The sequence below is a fragment of the Odocoileus virginianus genome, chromosome 17 (assembly GCF_023699985.2).
Source record: "Odocoileus virginianus isolate 20LAN1187 ecotype Illinois chromosome 17, Ovbor_1.2, whole genome shotgun sequence".
NCBI classification, from domain to species: domain Eukaryota; kingdom Metazoa; phylum Chordata; class Mammalia; order Artiodactyla; family Cervidae; genus Odocoileus; species Odocoileus virginianus.
Window position 1 is genome coordinate 31,066,628 of NC_069690.1, and position 22,796 is coordinate 31,089,423.

The following is a 22,796-nucleotide window of genomic DNA, read 5'->3' on the forward strand; positions in this document are numbered from 1 at the left end:
ATAGGACTTTCTCACCTATTCAGGGATGTGAAGAGGTCCATTGTGATGCAGACTCCAGCTGGAAGGGAAATTCATCTATTTTTGCAAAGCATTCCTGAGCACTTGGAGTTCTATAATTTTCCAACTGCTCATAACCCTCCTCCCCATAAATGTGCTTGGAGCCACCAAATATCTGGGCCAATTTCCTGTCCATCTATTCACTGAGCGAGACAGAGCTGAATGGGGAAACCAAAAGCCAATCCCATTGGAGGAGACTGGAAGGGCACTGGGGCTGGAACGAGACACTAGCCCCACGGGAAAGATTGGCATTCCAGGTGGATTCACCGCCAGGCATGGAAGGCTAGAGCAGCCTTATTCATCTCTGCTCCATGGCACCTCCCCCAAGTGAAGGTAGAAGAGCACCTGGCCCCAGGGCAGCCTCCCCCTCCACCCACAAAGGAACACTAGGTGGTCAGAGGCAAGCAGAGCAAGCACGTTTACATCTCACACAACGGAGAATCTAACCCAGTGGAGACCAGCGGAGCCAGCCAGCAGGTGCCACCACCCACGTCAATTAATACAACTGGAAAATAAAGGAAATGCCCCGTTCTTGCCACCGAAGTTGAGTGTAAAATTCCAAAGGGAAAGTCAACTCTTCTAAACAAGCTGGGGAGAGTTAGAAACTTGCTCTACCATCCCTAACTGCTCTGCTGGGCTTTGTGTCCCTGTGAGAAGTTCTGCCTGGTATGAATTTATGCAAGTAACGAAAACACTTGGAGTGTCAGATTCTTAATAAACCTTGACCAAGAAAAAGACTCCTGAAACCCAGAGGTGTGAGACCTCAGGAAAACCCCTGGACCCCTATTTTCCATTCAAGACTCTGATGCAAAGAGACGAGAACCCGGGATCAGACCATTCCTAAGGCTCTTTTCCGGCTTCCCCTGTGGCTCAGTGGTAAAAAATCTGCTTGTCATGCATGAGCTGTAGGAGACGGGTTCGATCCCTGGGTCAGGAAAAATCACCTGGAGAAGGGAATGGTCACCCACTCCAGTATCCTTGCCTGGAGAATTCCATGGACAAAGGAGCCTGGAAGGTTACAGTCCATGGGGTTGCAAGAGTCAGACACAACTGAAACTACTTAGCATGCATGCTGCAAGGCTCGTTCTAGCACTGCCTGGGAAAAATAATGGAAAGATCTAGAATTGTCTTTGTCCCCTTTTCAACTGAGCGGACTTCTGAGCTCAAAGCAAAGAATGAAATCCAGCAGCTGGGAAGTCCTGGAGGGAGGGTGCAGACAGCCATTCTTCCAATAGCATCGTGTTTGGAAAAGAAATTCTGTGAAAATGATTCCTTAGATTTTCCCTATTTATTTTTTCTCAAAGACTTTCATATCCAACAGAAAAAAAGAAATAAACTCACCACCATTTGTTAAGGTAGTTCCAAAGCAGATTATCTATGGGTGCCTCAGCTTTAAGGACCAGATGTAACTACAAGTCTATCAGTGTAAACGATAAGTCAGTGAGCATTGTGTATAAAAATCACGTGCCTATGACACTGATCTGCTTCCAAACGTGGTTTGAATGTGTGCAGCAGACAGGCCAAGAGTTTCTCCATCACTGCTGGGAAAGGTTGCTACTTTCTAGTTCACAACGAGAAAATAACCACTCTCCCCAAGTGCCTCTCTGGGAAGAGACAGGAGATAAACACAAAAACTTCCCTGGAGCCAGGTCATTACATCTGGAGAGTCAGAAAGGGCTGAAACGTGATTCTGTCCCCGAAAGGCTCATTGCAGATGTGCAGACAGGGAGAGCAGAAAATTCCAATGGGAGGGACAACAGGTGGACTAGAGGAGATTGCATGAGGCCAGGTAAATGCAGCACAAGGTATGTCTAGACGATACCAAATGCCAGGTTATAACACTAGTGATGCAACCCTGACATCGATTGCACCTCATTTCTGCCAAACGCAGCCAATGAATGGCTTCTTTGATGCCACCAAAAAAGAGATTGATGGCCAGGGCGGGGGGGAGGTGGCCAAAGGAGTACAATTTATCAGCGTATTAAACATTTGCAGATGAATGAAATGGAGCAGTTTATGACCTGCACTAGATCGGTGTTAGCACAGTGCCCTTGGCAATGGCTTCACCAGGGTGGCCTTAACATTCTTTGGTCTCATGTAAAACATTCCTTTTTAGTTCTGATTTTCTGTAATCCTTATACAAAACCCTGGCAACCCAATTGCACCCTTCCTCCTATGGGAGATAGATTTTATTCTTCTCTGTCTCCTCAGCTGCTTCCAATAAGAAAACTGAAGCTTTTTTAAAAGTACAATTCAGAAGAGCTGGGAAGTGAGCATATTATGGGAAACACAAATTGTTTCAAATTGGAGGTGATTTGAGCAAAAGCACTAACTCCATCAGGAGGTTAGGAGGTTGCAATAAGCTCTATGTAAGGCACCACATAGAACTTAAAGAAAAGAACCTAAAAAAAGAAGCACTGAGGAAAGCTTTGGGATCCATTCCTATAAAATCCAGTGCAATGTAGCCAGGGATATTCCAGAAGAGGTAGGAAGATGATTGATTTAAAATAAGACACAATTTCAGGGTGCAGTTGAGGTAGGAGGAACTGTAGTGTGAGAAGATCAAACCTGAATACCATTTAAAGAAAAATAAAAATCCAACACTATGAAAACTGGGTTTCAGATGAGATCTACTAATGCGCTGAACAGCCATCTGTTAGGTATGGTGAGAAGCTAACACTTTGTTGCTTTTTGCCAAGGTGATCAAAGGTCCACGTGCACTGATGGAAGCCGAGGGCACACTCAGATGCAGAGCTGACCTGAGAAACCGTCCAGAGACACCCCGTGGTTCTTGGGAAGCAGGATTGGGAGGGTGAAGCATGCCTTACAGTCACTTGCTGCCACGTTCATTTCTCTGTGAATGGGGGCCTTTAGCCTGAAAGTCTTGGTGTTTGTGGGTTCCCCAGCTCCCCTGACCTCACTGGCACAGAGGGTCTCATCTTCCTATGAACCTGACACTAGTGTTACTAATGCCATTTCTATTCATTCCACTCATCGACTATGTATTGAATGTCTTACTGTGTTTACAAGACATTGGGGATAAAACAAGGAACTGCTCCTGCCCTCTTGATTCTTATGATCGGTGGGGAAGATCTTGTTATTCCCAGCCTTGTCGTGCTGAAGGGGCTTGCATAACACAAGGAAGCTATGAGCCATACTGGGCAGGGCTACCCAAGATGGACGGGGGTCATAGTGAAGGGTTCTGACAAAACGGGGTCCACTGGAGGAGGGATGGCAAACCAGTCCAGTGTTCTTGCCGTGAGAACCTCATGAACAGTATGAAAAGATGAGGAAGATAGGCATTCATTAATTCATAAAAATGTAAAGATGCAACTATGATCAACGTCTCAAAAGTAAAGAACTTGGTGCGGGAATTCAGTCTAAAAGAAGCACCTGCCTCAGTGAGGGGGTATCAGGAATTCAGCTGAGTGGAAAAAGACAAGCAAGATTAACCAGGTGAAGAGCAGAATGAGGGACATTCCAGGCGAGAAGGAACAGAATGTGCAAAGGCTCATCGGGAGGTGGTTGCTGCTGTTTAGTCACTAAGTCGTGTCGGATTCTTCTGCAACTCTGTGGACTGCAGCCCACCAGGCTTGGAAGCATGTAACGAGGGACTAAAGAAAAAGGCAGTGTAACCGGAAGTGGGAGAAGGAGGACTTCTGAAAATCTAGTGGAACCACGGCAGCTGAGAACTAACGTAGCAACAGTAGATTTGAAGAAAAGGGCGATTGGAGAGAAAACAGAAGGGATTTGATGATAATTTGGGCATCAGGTGAGAGAAAAGGAAAAATCAAAAATGACTCCTATGCTTTCAAGCTGCATCCGTTAAGTGGTAACATGCATGGATTCAGGAAAGTCTCGTGACTGTGTGTCGTGTTGGGGGAAGATGTGTGGTGTGGGAGGCTGTGTGTCATGTTGGGAGTTCGAGGGGCTTTTCTGGGAGGAGGAAATTCAGGAATTTTGTTTGGGTTGCACTAAGTTCAAGTGTTCTCTGTGACACCCTAATGAATAAATCAGGGAGTTGAAGTGGATCCGGACTCAGAAGAAAGGCCTGGGCTTTAGAGAAATTTGAAAATGACCACTATCAAAATGGTACTTAAACAGAGAAGAACGGAAACACTCACCTAGGAGAAAGTTAATATCTAAGCCTCAGGGAGCCTTAACAGGTTTGAAGTTTGGTAAAGAAGGAGGAGGGCTTCCCTGGTGGCTCACTGGTAAAGAATCTGCCTGCAATGCAGGAGACACAAGAGATGCAGGTTAGATCCCTGGGTCAGGAAGATCCCTTGGTGGAGGGCATGGCAACCCACTCCAGTATTCTTGCCTGGAAAATGCCAGGGACAGAGGAGCTTAGGGGGCTACAGCTCATGGGGTCACAAAAGAGTCGGACATGGCTTAGCAACTAAACAACAAAGAAAGAGGAGTAAGCATAAGGGACGAAGAGAAAAAGAACCAGTTTGAAAGTGAAAGTAAAAAAAAAAGAAAGTGAAAGTAGCTCAGTCATGTCCGACTCTTTGCAACCCTATGAATTCTCTAGGCCAGAATAATGGAATGGGTAGCCTTTCCCTTCTCCAGGGGATCTTCCCAATCCAGGAATCAAACCTGCATCTATCTCGTGTCATAAGGGTCTAAGAAAAAAAGAACCAGTTGAGAAAAGAAGAAAAAAAAGATCTTTGAATTATGAGCCAAGCATAAAAACGTTCCAAGAAGGATGTAGCCATCATCAATGCCAAAAGCACCTAAGAACATTTTTTTATTTGATATGTTGGATAAAGACAAAGTGATGTCCACTTGTTCAGGAAGCAAGAGGTCCCCAGAGCCCTTGGCAAGGTGTTTCAGATGCGTATTAGGGGCAAAAGCTCTAATGTGGGAAGTTGAAGGATAAATATGGTGGGGTAGAGGGTGATAACATAGAGACCACCCCTTGGGAGATGCTTGGCTGTTAAGGTTAAGGAGGAGAATTTGGACTCCAGGAAAGTTTGGGGTTTGTTCATTTTTAATGAGTTATACTTATTCTTTGTTTTTATCAGTGGTGCACTGGTAAATGTTTAACCACTGGCTCTCGGGAGTCAAACTTTGGTTGGTAGTGCAGCATTGGCCAATTTCTGCAGCGTGAAGGCTCTCATGGGGATTGATTTCCAGCTACCCATGTGATATCACTGTACGTAAAGATGGAAAGAAATGCTTGGAACTGACTTTTACTAACCAGAGACTCTGGCTCTAGTACAGCTCTGCTTTTCTCATGTTTGCATTTTGAAAACACCTAGTTCAGAGTGAAGGATGCACAATGCAAGATATGGAGACCAAGGAAACAAAATCTTTACAAAGGAGAGAGGGAGAGACTTGAGAACAAGAAGGAAGCTAGACTTCACAAGAGGAGGAATAGTCCGCTGTTGTAACAAGAGATACAAAGAAAACAGGTGTAAATGAAGATGCTGGGGGAATTCTCCTCTGTCTTTTCTGTAGGTCCTAGGCACCAGGAACCTTCAAGTGCTTTACATAGATTATCAGATTTAATCCTCACAGTCACCAGAAGAGAGACACTTTATTAGGAGACTTTTTCATAGGCTCAGGCTTGCAAATGAAAGGTAACTTGGTTAAAGTCACCCAATTAGTAAGATTAGAATCCAGGTGACCCTAACCACAGAACCCATGCTCCTGCCCACAAAATCCAAGGTCACAGGCTGGAGCTTCTGCAGCTATTTTGTCACTAAGAGGAAAGAGCTTGCCTGAGGAAAAAATATCAACCAAACCAAATCCCACAAACAAAAAAGGGGAGAAATCAAGTTCTGATCATTTTATTTGAACTTATAGATCAAACCATGCATCAAGCTAAAACTACCTCTGGGCTAAGAGAAGTATGCCAGTAAAATTCTCTCTCTCTGTTAGCTTCTGCAAATATGACCTCCTTATTACTGGCAACAGAACAAAACAAAGAGCTGTTGCTGTTGTTCAGTCACTCAGTCCTGTCTGACTCTTTGCAGCCCCATGGACTGCAGCATGCCAGGCGTCCCTGTCCTTCCCCATCTCTCAGACTTTGCTCAAACTCATGTCAACTGAGTCGGTGACGTCATCCAATCATCTCATCCTCTGTCGTCCCCTTCTCCTCCTGCCTACAATTTTTCCCAGCATCAGGGGACAGAGTAAACACAGTTTTTAAAAATGCAAATATTGCAGACTAGAACTTTAGAAATTCTATGCCAGAATACATTGCAGAGTCAGGAGTCAATATTGTGTGGACCCAAGTAGAGCTAATCCATTTATGTGGATTACAACTGTTACACATACAGCTCATGTATGTGAGCTTGGTGCTTTTTTTTTTTTTTTTTAACATTATCTGAGTTATGCTAGAGTCAAAGGACCATTTTTAAAAAGAACAAAGTATTATAAATAATGATCAACCAGTACAATCAACCAGGTTGTTTCCGTTATCAGTGAAACTTCATTTCCAGGATCCTAAACCTGCTCCTTTGTTTTGGTAAAAGACATTCTGCAACTGAGATGTGGGGCTGCCTGATTCCCTGGGGCTTATAAAATAGAGCAAAGATCACCACACCCCAATAGAATGTGATGCTTCTAAAGAGAGATGACCTCCTGGAAAGAACACTGCCATTGTCAAGCCCTCACAGAAACAAGAACCGAGGACATCACAGTTGTTACAAAAGAGTTCTCACATCTATATTATATGGAGTCCCTGACTGGGGTATCAAGGATTAACAGGAAGTGAAAATAAAACGGTAACAAATGAGTCATTGAGACACAAATCTCTTTCTTGTAAGCCAAGACCTAATTTTGCTAGTGGTCCTGCTCTTGTTCTGAATGGCTGGCTAGCTAATATCAGAGTCTTCCTCCCCACCACCCCACCATCCAAACCCTCCAGGCTTCGCCCTAACTCCTGTGGAAGTGAACACTGCAGCAGAGACCAGGACCTGCCGCTGATAAAGAAACCCTGATCCTTGATCCCATTTGGTCCTGGGTCTTAATAGCCTGCAGAGCCTGACTGGGCACTGATGGGGCGGGGGCGGCGGGCAGGCCTGCGGGAACTATAGTACTTATGCTAATTTAAGAGACTTCTTTGTTGTGAGATTTCCAGAGCAGGAAGCAGCTTGTGTCAGACATTTACAGTAGAAGTCCTAAAAATAGCACCCTCAGGTATGCCCCAGGGTGAAGACAGAGTGAGCAGGGAGGTTAATCTGAAAACAAAGCAAATGAGCTGGAACCGACCAGAACAAGCACCAACAGAAGATCTAAGACTGTGAACCTTGTGAATAAGAGCGCGGAGGGGGGAACTGGGGGGCGGGAGCGAGCAAGAGGCAAAAAACTGCAAAGAAGCATCCTTTCTGGAAACTCCTGCATTAAAAAAAAAAAAAAAGTCAAGCCCCAAACTAATTTCAAACAGCAAAGAAAATAAAGGAGGCTGCACAGCTGCTGATCAGAAATGAGGTCGATCTGTCGAGGTGGACCGCGGCGATGTGGCAGGTGGGGTGCGCATGCGTGCTGCATCTCCAGGCAGATGATGGACCCCGCAAGGACAAAGGTTTGAGAGGATGCTGCCCGCGGGAGGAGCTGGGGCCGGAGAAGGGCCCCCTCTCAGCGGCACCTCAGAGACCCCACGTGGGCACCTAAGAAGGTGACTTTAAACCTGGAAACACGGAGCGCCCTGGACTGTTTCCCCACATTTAGACCAAGGGACTAGGACACGACTAAGCGACTGAACTGAGACCAAGGGAAGAAAACCACTTGTTCCTCTAAACTGTATCCTTTAGCTGCAAAATATCATCGCAAAACCAGAGGAAAGGAACTGCTGGTTTACCCAGATAAACCTTTAGTCAAAAGGACCTCTTCCTTATTCCGAACATGAAGAATTACTTTTTTTTTTTAATTTCCAAACACCAATCCTTCTCTCTTTGCAGGAACTTCTCTGTTTCCAAATCGTTTTTTTTTTCTTTCCCAAAAAAAGGAAAACACAAATCCTCTTTGCATGAACTTGATTGCCACCTCCAGACACAACTTGGATTTTCTGTGCCTTTTCTCAGCCAAGGATCTGCAACAAACAGGTCATACATACTCCCACCGTTCTTTACCATCTCCTCTCCCTTAATCCCGAAAATCATGACTCTCGCACCCTCACCTCTCCACTGAAACTGCTCTGGGAGACCTCTGCTCTCCTCGTCAACTGAAGCCAACGTCTTCCCTCGGATCCCCATCACCCCTAGTCATTCTGTAGCAATGAGAAGTGTTGTCTCAGAGACAGAGAAGAGATGTATGGACACCAAGCGGGGATTCATCAGAGGTGGGATTAATTTAGAGATTAGGATGTACATACACTACTAATGCTATGTGTAAAATAGATAACTAATGAGAACCTACTGTATAGCACAAGGAACCCCATTTAGTGCTCTGTGGTGCCCTAAATGGGAAGGAAATCCAAAAAGGAGGGGATATATATGCATGCATGTGTAGCTGATTTACTTTATTGTACTGCAGAAACTACAGCAACTACACTTCAATTTTGTAAAAAATTTTTTAATTAAATGAAAAAAAATAAAGAAGTGTTTTCTCAGAATTGTCTTTCCTTCGGAGTCAGTGATCCCCTAGGGATATGGCTCTTTAACCCACCGAGCAACCCTGCCGTAGTGCAGCTCACGCCTTATCAGAATGTCCTGGGGCCTATTGAAGGCAGATTGCTGGGCCCCACACCCAGAATTTTGGACTCAGTACATCCAGGTGGGAACCAAGATTTAACTGTCAAGCAAGCTTCCAGGTGATGCTGGTATATACAGTACAGAAACCATTCTTCAAGAACCACTTTTCCAACAGTTGTCAAACCAGGATTTTCTTTACAATTGCCCAGGGCTGGGGCACTTTGAAAAGTCAGATGACTGGCCCTGACCCTGGACAGTTACAGGGAGACTATCTGGGTTGGAGTCTGAGCTGTCTCTGTGATTCTAACATGCATGATTCTATGATCGGCAGCCTCTGCATCTGCCTCCTGCTCCAGCTCTGCTTTGTCATGCCAGCCTCCACAGTGACCACCTGTCAGGCTCAGTCCCCTAGAGCTTGGTGAGAAATTAGGAGACCTGTCCTAATGAGGTGGCTCTAGGGAAAGAGACTAGGGCAGCTTTGAGAGAGATTTAAGATCCAAAAATAACTCTTCTTAACAACCACCTGGACACTGTGTGGACACTGGAAGAGACAAATAATTCACTTATTTAGTAGTAAGTATAGAAATAGTATTTGCAAACTTTTTCAAATCCTGAGAAGACCACAGTCCTTATCCCCCCTCGCCCCAACAGTTTTACACGAATATTATGCCAAAACTTCTGTCCACCAGATGGAAAATGGTTTACTCATCTACTCTGGGATCAGAAGGCAGGATTCCCCTTGGTACCTTGCCAAAAAAGTAATTAGGCCTATTTGGAAACAAGATTTTGTTTTTGTTTTGTTTGTTTCACATTCTTGGAAGTTTTGCTTCTTTTTTCCTGATAAATCCAAACATCAGTAATAATACCACACTTGCTATTCACATTTTTAGGTCTGCTTTCTTTTTCTCTGCACACATACACACAGAACTTTCCTCTTCCTTTTCTTTTACTGTGTTTTCCCTCTTTGCCTTCAAACTAGTTATGTGTTCTAGGAATAAAAGATGGGTCAATATGAAAACATCTGTCTGTAAAATTCATTGCAACAACAAATTAAATATGGAGACAGTGAAAAGGCATTTGATAAATTTCAGCAGTCACAACTATTGCTGAAATAAACAGAAATGCTTCAGGCATGATAAAGACTATTATCAAAGCCTAAGATCAAACACAATATTAAATGTAAAATAGTAAGCAAGCTCACTGAAGCCAGAAAGAAAAAAGAGATGCCTTCCGGCATCATTTGTATGCAACAGCGTCTTGGTGATTCTAGCTACTGCAATAATAAAAGAAAATAAAATGAGTGGCATAAATTTGGAAATGAAAAGAGCAAACTATATTTATAGATTAACCATATGCCTAGAACACTCAAGAAAATATAGTAATTTTTTAAAAAGCCATTAGAATTAAAGGGCAAACTTGGGTTCTTTTTAAGATTAGTAAATACACAAAAGTGAAAAATTGCCTTTATACTAACAGAAGTCATTTAGAAGAAAAAGAGTTTTTAAAATTCCGTTAATGATCACATTAGAAGCTTTAAACTCCTAGGAACCTACATGAAAAATAGGAAAAGGTCTATGTGAAGAATGAAATGAAATGTGGGTTGCCATTTCCTACTCCAGGGGATCTTCCGGACCCAGGGATCCAACTTGCATCTCTTACGTCTCCTGCATTGGCAGCCAGTTTCTTTACCACTAGTGCCTTGTGGCTCAGCTGGTAAAGAATCTTCCTGCAGTATGGGAGACCTGGGTTCAATCCCTGGGTTGGGAAGATCCCCTGGAGAAGGGAAAGTCTACCTGCTCCAGTATTCCGGCCTGCAGAATTCCATGGGCTATATAGTCCATGGGGTCACAAAGAGTTGGACATGACTGAACAACTTTCACATATATAGTGCCAGCTGGAAAGCCCTATATGTATACATCCCTTCTTTTTTAGATATCTTTCCCATTTAATCACCACAGAGCACCGAGTTCCCTGTGCTATACAGTAAGCTCTCATTAAGTGATCTGCCAGCCAGTGCAGGAGACACAAGAGACACAGGTTCAGTCCCTAGGTCAGGAGGATCCCCTGAAGTAAGAAGTGGCAACCCACTTCAGTATTTTTGCCTGGAAAATTCCAGGAACTGACGAGGAACCTGATGAGCTACTGCCCATGGGGCCACAAAGAGTTGGACATGACTGAGCAACTGAGCACACACACAGTATGTTCTCAGTAGTTATATACTTTATACACAGTATCAGTAGTGTATATATGTCAATCCCAATCTCCCAATGCAGCCCACCCCCGCTTTCCCACGCTGTTGTCGTTTAGTCGCTAAATCGTCTCTGACTCTTTGCGACCCCATGAACTGCAGCCGGGCTCCTCTGTCTCCTCTGTCTCCCAGAGTTTGCTCAGATTCATGTCCATTGAGTTGCTGATGCCATCCAACCATCTCAGGCTCTGCTGCTCCCTTCTCCTCCTGCCCTCAAACTTTCCCAGCATCAGGATCTTTCCCAATGAGTCAACTCTTCACATCAGGTGGCCAAAGTATTGGAGTTTCAACTTCAGCATCAGTCCTTCCAGTGAATATTCAGGGTTGATTCCCTTTAGAATTTACTGGTTTGATCTCCTTGCAGTCCAAGGGACTCTCAAGAGTGTTCTCCAGCACCACAGTTTGAAAGCATCAGTTCTTAGCCATTCAGCCTTCCTCAAGATCCAACTCTCACATCTGTCCATGACTACTGGAAAAATCACAGCTTTGACTATATGGATTTTTGTCAGCAAAGTGATGTCTCTGCTTTTTAATACTCTGTCTGGGCTTGTTCCCACCTTGATGTCCATAAATTTTATATTAAAAATCCATATGTAAGAATTGCTAAGATAATGTAGAAAAACAAAGAGGAGGCAAAGACTATATGTGAACTGGTGCAATCAAAATAATTTGGGACTGGCCAGGATTGGTCAGAGAAAGCAGTGCCAAAGAGTCCAGAAATAAACCCAAGTATGCATAGGGACTTAATATGTGACAAAAGTGGCATTGAATTCAAGCATGAAAGAATCATTTATTTTATAAATGAGACTAGAATTATTGGCTATTCATCTGGAATAAAACAATATCAGTTCCTTACTTCGGGCCATAGACAAAAATAATCTATATAAAAAATAAAAATAGAGGAATAGTGATTATTGGGAGAAAATTTAGGAGAAGATTTATCTAGCCATTGAGTGAGAAAGTTCTTACTAAGCAAAAACAAAACTCAAAACCCATGAAAAAGCTAAGCATTTTATAAAAAATCAACAATGTCTAAATGGCAAAAGATACCATTAAAAAAAGTTAAGTGGCCTATAATAGATGGGAAAAAAAATATGAGCTGATATCTGAGAGTGAGTTCATATTCCTGTTGCACAGAGAAAGAGAAACTAATTTTTTACAATTGAATAACCAGCAGACAAACAGGGGTGCAATAATAGGAAATTTACTCAAGAGGAAAACGCAAAAGGACGACAGACATGAAAAGCAGATCAATCTCACAAGCAGCACAGGCAAGCACAAATTAAAAGGCAAATAAAATGTAAATATCCTACACCTCTCTTTTGTAGTAATTTAAGTCCTTACAGTGATTAAATGTTACTGGAAATGAATTTTTCCTGAAAGTCTGCCAGTTGTTCTTTTTTTTTTTTTTTTTTTTTTTTGCCAGTTGTTTTTGACAAATTATCATTTGGTATCTGAGAGACAGTCTTCATGACAGCAAAAGTGACTTACACCAGCACCACTTAACTTTGAAAATTCTGTGGTCTACGCTGAGATGCTTGGCAATTTTTATTGTCTCTAATTGTCTGTTGTGTGAATAGACAATTCCTTCATATTTAGTCTAAATGACCAAATGGAGTGCAACTTTATTTTATTGAGTTTTATTGAACTTTTGATTGTTGCTTCAAATTAAGTATAAATATGTCATCATTCTCCAAGAAAGGAGGCATGTATTGCTTATAAAACTTGTGTTATAGGGAGTTCCCTGGTGGTCCACTGGTTAAGACTCCACATTCCAAGAGCAGAGGTCTTGGATTTGATCCTGGTCAGGGAGCTAAGATGCCAGGTGCCAAAGAAAAGAACTGAAGACATCTTTTTTTTAAATTGTATCATAAATTTTTTAAAAAGCAAATAAAATGCCTTTCTCTAAATTGTATCATAAATTTTTTAAAAAGCAAATAAAATGCCTTTCTCTACCCTCTTATTTGAACAAAAAGTGAATGTCAGACAGGAGGAGGAAGAGAAAGAGGGAGGTGAAGAAGGAAGATACCAATGGTGATGATCATATAACTATATTTTCTTACCAAGGGTCAGCTACTGTTCTAAGCACTTGACATATAATAGCTCATTTAATTCTATTACTGTCAACAACCATGAGGTAGGCACTATTATTATTCCCTTTTATTGATGGGAAGATGATACAAAATTCTCATAAAACTATCCTTACCTTGATTACAGTGAGTTCTCTGATAATTACTATTCTGTCCTATGTTACTTTACTTAAAAATTTCCAATCAGGACCCAGTAAGTTAATTTTATGGTACACAAATGGTTAAACCTACAGTTTGAAAAACACTGATCTAGAGAGATGTTCATGTTAAATTTGACAAGTTTCTGAGTAATGTGTGTACGGAAATCTCATTTACAGAAGAAAAACTGAAAGAAGGAAGGAAGGGACATGGGGGGAGGAAGACAAGGAGGGAGGGAGGAAGAGGCAGAAGGGGAGGGAGGGGAGATGCTGCGAGTTTGTGAGAATGGACTCTGTAGTAACAGGTGTGTGTGTTCAGGTAGGAAAGAAGGGCCTGCTCCTCTCTGTCTGTATCAGCTACCTCAGTTGGTTGGACATAGTAGAAGAAAGATTTTCAGCTTTGCCTTGTGTGTCTCTGTTTTGTTTCCATGCTGCAAAACAAATGCTTTGCTTTTGGAGTTTTTAAAGCACAATCCAACACACTGGGACAAAAGAGTTTTGTGATCTATAAATTTCTGTGCTCTGAGATAAAATCTAAGTTTTTTCTTTTTGTCATAGTTCATGCTTCAGGGACCCTTATTCAGCATTTGGCTCCCATTTATTAAAAAAAAATAAATCTCTCAATTCCACCTATGAAGCTTCCTGGGAGAAGGATAAACCTGATTATGGTGTTTTCTTATCAATGGAGAAGGGTGAGTGCTTATTCTTACCTGTTGTAATAATGCAGTTGAATGAAAGGGGAAGGATATCCATGGAAAAATACCCAGGAAGAGTTACAGAGGATGTTTATAGGAGAGAAGTGTAAGTCTACTTGAGTGAGTGAAGACTCATTCATTCATTCATTGAACATGTCCCTGATTTGTTTTTTATTTTATATTTTATTATTTGGCCTCACTGAGGGGCATGCAGTATCTTGGCTCCCAGGACTAGGGATCAAACACCCAACCCCTGCAGTGGAAGTGCAGAGTCTTAGCCACTGGACTGCCAGGGAAGTCTCTGATTTGATTTATTTTACCTTAATCTTACATACCAAAACTGCCACCTCTCTGCTTCGCACTCTACATGAAATAGTTCATTTAATTGCTAGAGGTTTCCCCCACGAACCAGAAGGTTTAGTATCTCCTTTAGACCTTCCTCCAGCCAAACTGTTCAAGATTCTGGAGTCTTATTCAGTGCAAACATCAAGCAAGCCTGGTTCTTTCTTCCAAAGTCTAAAAGTAAAAAAAAAAAAAGTAGGATTTTCAAACAACTTCCATGGTGACTTACAACTCTCTTTGCTAGCTCCGTCTTCCACGCTCATGCTAGGGCTGCACTACTCTGCACCCTTGAGGTCAGATGCAGGTGTAGGTCTTGCTTTAACCAAAGGAAGGAGTGAAATGTGATGGCTCATGTGAGATTCGGTGTGTGAATTTGCCATGCCCTTTGCTGCCTCTGCAGCAATGGATGTGATCTCCATCAGCCTGTCCTCATGATGGACGTACAGAGGGGTGGGAAATAAACTGGAATCGTGTTAAGCTGCTGAAACTTCAGAACTGCTTGTTACACAGCATGGCATATCCTATCCTTGACTGATACACTACATGAGCACTAAGTCTTAATCGCAAACTCCTGACATGCATTACTGTTAAGATCCGTACCTTGCCACTGGGGGAATGTTTGTCCACAGCTGTGGTGCTGTCTCTGCTCTCTGGAAACCTACAGAAATATTACAGAACTCGGTGGGCTTTGTGACTGCAAAATTTTTACTTACGCTCAAATTCTGAACCATTGTTTTCACCGAAGGATTGGGGAATGAAAAGGAATAGAAAATAAAGACAGGATCAGTGATGTTTGGATGCAAAGGGAAGGAAAGTGGTCAAGAGCCAGCAGGGCAATGAATATTTTAATTTTTTTTTCTGGGACTTCCCTGGTGGTTCAATGGTTAGGGCTCCCTGCTTTTACTGCCTAAGGTGACAGTTCAATCCCTGGTCAGAGAAACAAGACCTTGCAAGCTCCTTGGCCAAAAAAACAATAACTTTTTTCTGTGAATTTGGGAAAAGGCCCAACTTTCTTAACTCTGAACAATGAACGGAGTCTAAGAGGCCATCAGCATCTCCCATTCTGAAGCAGCCAGTCTGAGACAATAGTCTCTATAGATTCAAAGACGTCCAGAAATCTGTCAAGAAGGGTAGTAGGGTGGATGAGCTGGAGATTTATGTGCTGAATTATGAACTGAATCAAGACACTCTCATCTTAATTTGAAGTGCTCTTTTGAAATCAGAACTTCTGGCAAGAAAAGGAAAACCACAAATTATACCTAAGGCAAAATACACTATGGAGATATCCCAGATCTTTTGAATCCCATGAAAATAACCTCAATTTCTAGGGAAATTGGCCCATCTGTGTTAGAAGTACACGGACCCCCTTGACACCAGCATTAGAGGCCCGGGGTAGGCTGCTCCAGGAAAGAAATACTTCTTGGGGGGGAGGGGCCCTGGAATAGGCTTGACTCCTTAGATCATGCAGGCACACGGAGTAGCCAAATAGCAAAGCCTGGATGTCATGCCACCACCCTTGTAAGAAAAAGTCAGTATAAGTTAGGTTGTTTACCTTTCCATTTATTCATGTACCCAGTAGACTCTCCCGGACACAATGCAAAACACTGGAGATATTTGATAAAAAAAAAAAAAAACAGCAAAATTAAAAGGTAGTCTTTGCCTTTCAGGTTCTAATGAGGGAAATAATATCATAGTAATATACCAGGGACTTCCCTGGTGGCTCAGTGGTAAAGAATCCATCTGCCAATGCAGGAGGCAGGGGTTCGATCCCTGGTCCGGGAAGAGCCCACATGCCACAGAGCAACTAAGCCCGTGGCTCACGACTATTGAGCCTGTGCTCTAGAGCCGGGAAACCGCAACGACTGAGCCCACATGCCGCAGCGAGGAAGCCTGGGCGCCCTAGAGCCTGTGCTCCACAACAAGAGAAGCCTGCACACCACAGCTAATGAGTAGCCCCCACTTGCCACAGCTAGAGAAAAGCCCACACAGCAACAAAGTCTCAGCAGAGCCATAAACAAATAAATACACAAAATTATAAAAAAAATAACAATTTATCAGGTTAGCCGATAATAGTATTAATTTTTTCTGTAACCATAGAAAAATTTTGATCTACTCCATAGAGTAAATATATTCTAATAACAGAGCTATTGTAACCAGGAAGGGTTAATTTCACATTTACACTGGATCTGCTTCTGTGAGTTTAACCCTTCTCTTGCCACTTTTGCAGCAGGCATACGTGATGGTCTGCTGCAGGGCGATCATCTGACCCTGCCCACCCGTGAAGAACTGTGACATTCTTGAATTCTTTGTTTGGCAAATGGCAGCACCCAGTTCCCCCGTCTGCTGCTTATGGTGGGCCCAGAAGTTCACATTTGGGGAGGCCTGAATCACAGATAGATGTGACATCTTTGTTGATATGACAGGAGATATTCCATTTCACTGGAGAAGGAAATGGAAACCCACTCCGGTGTTCTTGCCTGGAGAATCCCAGGGACGGTGGAGCCTCGTGGGCTGCCGTCTATGGGGTCACACATAGTCGGACACGACTGAAGCGACTTAGCAGCATTCCATTTCACACCACCCATGAAGAGACTGTAAGGAAGTGAAACTAACACATCCCCCTACCTGAGGCTTGCCATTCTAGGAGATATTTGAAAGAATTACAGGCCTCTTTACTTTGTTCCTCACCTTCTCCCCCATCTCTGATCCATAAAAGAATCTGACATCCAGGCCCCAACAAGATGGTTATTTTGAGGTGCTAGCCTGCCATCTTCTCAGTCAGCTGGCTCCCAAATAAAACCCCTTCCTCATCCCAACACCTGACCTGGTCTTAGATTCATTGATTTATCATGCAGTGAGCAGAGCAAGTTTGGACTCGGTAACACTATGAGCAACCTGCTATGGTCAGATGGAGCAGAGAAGGAAAAACTGACTTCTGGGTTCACAGATCTGGTAAGAACCAGGGATAAACGCCACTTTCCTGAACTGGGACACAAGAGACCTAATCATGGGATCCCATTTGTGACTGATGTTGGGAAAATTGAGGTGTAGTCTGTAGAGTTCCAGAGTTGTCATGATATATATGAGTGTGTGTGTGTGTGTGTGTGTGTGTGTGTGTGTGTGTTTTAACTACCATTCATTTGTGAGGCAAAAAAGATTTGCACCCAGAGCAGATTTAAAAGACCTCTGAGAGCAGAAAACACACACAGTTTGTTCCCAAAAACAGTGCAATTTCCTTGTCCTGTCTGATTAAGTTGATCATAAACAGACTGTGATTTTCCAGGAAAAAGAAAAGAAAGCTGAGCCTTTCTAACAGTTTCAAATCATTTATCTTGATTAACTAGACAGTCTTAGATCCAAACAAGCCTGTCTTATTTAAACTTAAGTGAAGAATAGGCCTTCATCCTCAGGAATGGATGATCCATATTTTCTATGATCCTTGATGAAATTGGGGTTACAAGACTGTCTTGGAAGCAAACACAGAAATCTGGAAATGGACCTCTCTCTGCGTTAAAAGAAAACCAAAACCACCCAACCCAGCAAAGAAACTTTTATGACCCTACAGACCCTCTAGTTATCACTGTTTCCTTCTCTTTATCCTTGAAAGTTAAGCTCACTTATTTTTTCTCACCTTCTTGTACCTGCAGCCAACCAGAAGTCAGACACCACCCTGACCCTCCTCCCAAGCCGCATTTTCCCAGATCAACCCTCTTTTCTTGTTGCCAAATCCAGCCAGGCTCTTTGACCTCATTCTAGATGAGGAAATCCCAAATTTGGACACTGCTCTCTCTTCCCTGGGACACCCCTCCCTCCAGGTCTTGCTCCTTTGAAAACTTGACCTGTTTCTCCTGCCCCCCAGACTCTGCTGAGGATTTTATATGTCCTTATTTGCTTGTCTGGTGTCTAAGATGGTAGAGAATCTGCCTGCAATGCAGGAGACCCAGCTTCAATTCCTGGGTCGGGAAGATCCCTTGGAGAAGAGAATGGCTACCCACTCCAGTATTTTTGCCTGGAGAATCCCATGGACAGAGGAGCCTGGTGGGCTACAATCCATGAAGTTGCAAAAGAATCAGACACGATTAGCAGCTAAACAACTACGCAGACATTCCCTACAGGAGCCTTTTCCTGTTTTATCTCCCATCTTTGCTTATGGCCTCACATATTCTTAGTGCCACAGGCTCAACACCTTGTCATCACTTTAGGCTAAAAATCCTTGTCAGGTGTAACTGTCTACTTCTAAAGCATCTCTCTTCTTTGTCCTTGTTACCTCCACTGCCAATGCCCAAGTTCACTGACAAGTCTGATCCCCCTTCCACATATCCTCTGTCCAATGACAAAAAAAAAAAAAATCTTTCTAAAGTATACATCTTACCATGCATCTTCTCTTCTCAAAACCTTTAATGGTTTCCCCTTGATGTAACACAAAGGCACAATGTAAATACTAAGAGAAGATGGCTGAAGGCAGAGGAGAGATGAAAATGGGGCGGGACGGTGAACTTGAAGTCAGATTTCATGCCAGAAGGAAGCAGAGGTGTTGTCAAGAACAGAATTAATACGCCTTCCTTTCTGATCCCAATGCTTCAGAAATTACTGCATTTAAATCAGAAAAATGGTATTTGTCAGACTTCCCATATCAGATGAATAACATAATAGTGATGGTTTTTGACAGTCTAAGTATTTCCACTGAAATAGTTTTGAGAAACAAAGCAAAAAAACTATCAGGGTTTTGTTGTCAACATTTTTATGCCGTTGCAATGCTCTTGCATTGATGATTCCAAGGAAATGGAAGTGTGGACAGTTTTGCTACTGAGAAACAGGTCAAATATTTAGGATTTGAGTTGAAGAGTTACTTTTGACAGTTGAGGACTTAGAATATATTTGAGTGTTCCAGGAACGCAGTTTGAGATTCTGCCAGGCAGAATCAGGATCCCCCAGGTTCAAGGTGGCAAAGAGCTATTTCAAATGTTTTGTAAGTTGGTGAAGTAGACATCAATCAACCGGCAAAAATCCTGGGACTCATTTTATTTCAGTTTCTGTTTTCAGTTCCTGTATTTTTGTGAGGCATATAAAAGGGAACAATATGGTTCTGAAACTGTCCATACCAAAATAATGTAACACCCAGCTCAGCCTAATATTAATCATCTTCCAAAGTAACTAGTACATAGAATATGCTAGATGTCTTTTCCTAGCACTCATGGAAATAACCTGTAATACAGAACAAGTGCTATTATTACAGTTTTACCAATACATTAAAACCTTAAGGGACTTCCCTGGTGGTCCAGTGGTTAAGAGTTCATTTTCCAAGGCAGGGCGTTCAAGTTCAATCCCTGGATGGGGGACTAAGATCTCACATGCCTCGTGGCAAAAAAACAAAACATAAAACAGAAGCAATATTGTAACAAATTCAATAAAGATTTTTTTAAAATGGTCCACAGCAAAAAAGAATCTTAAAAATAAACAAATAAAATTTTAAATAAAACTTTAAGACATTTAAGCAACGATAATCCTTCCTACAAGCTACCAAATTCCTAGTCTTTAGAAATATTCTAAAAAAAAATTTATGTTTAAAAAGGCATCTGATTAGATAAAGGTTATATAAAGGTGGCCCATTAGATGGTAAAGAATCTGTCTGCAATACAGGAGACCGGGGTTCCATCCCTGGATCAAGAAGTTGCCCTGGAGAAGAGAGTAGCATCCCACTCCAAGATTCTTGCCTAGAGAATTCCATGGACAGAAGGCCCTGTCAGGCTGTAGTCCATGAAATTGCAAAGAGTTGGACAGGACTTAGCACCTAACATTAATTTACTCATCTTCAGGGACAAATTGAGAGCTAAGCTTTTTTTCTCTCAATTAATGGATGGAGACCTCACCGTTGACATTGTCAGGAAGTCCAGGATCCCCTTCTGGAGGTCTCCTCCTCCCACACCCACTCATGTATTCTCCAAATCCCCAGGCAGAGAGAGAAATGGGTGGTGTGACCAGTCCCCTAAGGGGACCCAGGCTGGCTTTGCAATTGTTCTCACTGCTGCCACCGAAGCTGGGTCCTTGAGCCTTGCTCTGCTCCTAGGAAACATCCTTTCCCTTGGCTGCTGCCCTCAATGACCTGGTTCCCTGCGCTGCCTTCAGGAGGGTGAGATTCCCAGGCTGGATCTTGGGACCACGTACACAACCACATGAGGCCACTGGGTGTTGAGAGGAGTCCCACCCAAGGAGACTGTCTGCATCTACTTGGGCCAAGGGGGACTGGAAGCATCTTTTGACAAACAGGTCATTGAAATGTCACGAGTCCTGCTCCTACGTCAGTGAGGCTTTGAAAACCCCCTAGAAAGATAGTGGCCGAAATGCACATGCAATCATGCCCACCCAGTGAAGCTGGTGCTGAGTTTTATTTTCCTTTGAATTTCTGTCTTTTCTAAATATCTCCCATGAAAATATATTACGTCTGTAACCAGAGTTTTCAAGCTACAAATTTTTTTTAGAGAATAAAGAGAAACTGCCCTAATGTTTTCCCTGAATTGTTTAATAAATATCTATCGAGTGTTTCTTATATGCCAGGCACTTCCCAGGCACCAGGGACACGAAAGAACAGGATAGGCTATGTTCTACTAATTCATCAGCAAAGAAGCTGAATGTAAGTCTGTCCCTATGGGCATGGGTGGAGGGGTGGCCACCAACCACCAGCTAGGGAGCCATCTGGATACCATCCAACACGGAGGAGGCAGGCACTGAACTGTCTTCACTCATTTAGGAAAATCACACAAATTGTTGAAAAGAAATTCATCTTCCATTGCAGACTAAAACTTAATTACTTCTGAAATTATAAGTAGACTGATTTCTCATTTGAAATAACTTTAAAAATGTACTTTTTCTGGGATTTCTCTGGTGGTTCAGTGGTTGGGACTTTGTCTTCCAGTGCAGGGGGTTCAGATTTGATCCCTGGTCTGGAAGCTAAGATCACACATGCCTCCTGGCCAGAAAACCAAAACATAAAACAGAAGCAGTGTTGTAACAAATTCAATACCTTATAAAAGATGGTTCATTTCAAAAAAACTTTTTAAAAATGTGTTTTTTTCCAACTAAATTCAGATTTTCTATCAGCATCTCTCCTAGTTATCATCTTTCCCTCTTCCCTTCTCGATCTCCAGTCTTCTACTTTGCAGCCTAGCCCTCAATATCCCTTGAGCACAGAACAGCCAGTCACCATGGTGACCACCATCATCCACCATTACTCTGCAGAGCCCCGAGTCAAGTGGGTGACAAGTCTTTCTTCCTCATCAAGACCCTCAGGACTGGCAGCCAACTTGGACTTCAGAGGCTGGGACTCAGGAGAATCCCTTTCCACCATGCAGAGTAGAGTCTCTGAAGTCCGCCTGCCCCTGGCAGCCTGGGCACTGCGGCTGAGTGTTGAAACGTTGAAGCAGAGCATTTGACTCACAATCCACAGCCACATTTGCTTCACTCTTTTGGAAACAGTCTGACTTTCTTCTTCTTCTGGCTTCTCAGATGTTTATCAGTGTGACCCAGGGTATCCCAGGAGGCCCCTTCATGGCTCATCCAGTGTAGCCAAGAGCCACACAAGGACGGAACACACACTCCAGTGACAGCTCTCAGAGATGCTTCAGAGAAAGCACCAAGAAAGGAAGGGTCAGAAACCAAGGAGGGAAACCCTTAATGAGACACCAACATGCGTGCTCAGCAGCACGGTCATGTCCGACTTTTTGTGACCCCATCAACTGTAGCCCTCCAGGCCTGTCAGTCCATGGGATTCTCCAGGCAATAATACTGGAGTGGGTTGCTGAGGCCTCCTCCAAGAGATCTTCCCGATCCAGGGATCAAACCTGCATCTCTTGCATTGGCAGGCAGAATCTTTACCACTGAGCCACCTGGGAAGCCCTGAGACCCAAAGCAGTCAAATAAGTAAACATTTTAAAAAAAAAAAAAAAGCATTTACAGGGCAAGAGCCAACCATCTGGAAATTCACTGATAAACGCAATGTCTACTTCCCTGCTGGTACAGGCCACTTGCATTAACTCCAGAAACATCTATAGAAGCTTCCAAAAGAGAACTGGACTCTTTTAAATCAGGAAGATTCAGAAAAGTTTTCTTCCAAAAGGTCCTGGACCAACCACAGTAGCTTTCGCTGTTCATTCTTTTGTTTCAAATTCTGCAAAGGCCAATCCCTTTGGATTTCCAGCAGACTTATAAAGTGGAGTATGTTTATATACAGTATTGCCACATTCCCCAAATATTCTTTCAATACAGCTGTGATTAACCTTTTGGGGGAAACAACTCCTCTGACAAGTTAAGAGCAATATTAAATAACATATTAAATAATTCAAAAAAGAGAGAGAAAAAGAAGTAGATACTGCTATGGTGTCAGCTACTGTGCTGGGTCCTGAGGCTATAAAAATTGGGAAAATATACTTCCTGCCTTGGAAAGGCCCCCCAGTTGGATGAGTTTAGTGGTTAAAGGACATATTATTTTAACACTCTATGGACACTGAGATCTGGCGCTGGCAGAATTCAGGACCAGAGAGAATCTCAGACATAGGTCAACCTTGTCCCTCTGCTCACCTTTCAGGTTT

At 42.9% G+C, this 22,796-nt stretch overlaps 1 long non-coding RNA gene across 2 annotated transcripts in view; it reads left to right on the plus strand.

The window, feature by feature from the left end:
* LOC110127766 (uncharacterized) overlaps positions 1-22,086 on the plus strand; it is a 33,227-nt gene extending 11,141 nt beyond the window's left edge. The window contains exons 3-4 of one of the 2 annotated variants that reach the window (XR_011492244.1): positions 13,733-13,866; positions 17,067-22,086. This is a non-coding gene — a long non-coding RNA (uncharacterized lncRNA). Of the gene's footprint in view, positions 1-2,756; positions 4,521-13,732; positions 13,867-17,066 lie in introns of those variants that run through there. The other variant, XR_002310921.2, reaches the window with a different exon arrangement.
* Positions 22,087-22,796: the final 710 nt, after the last annotated feature.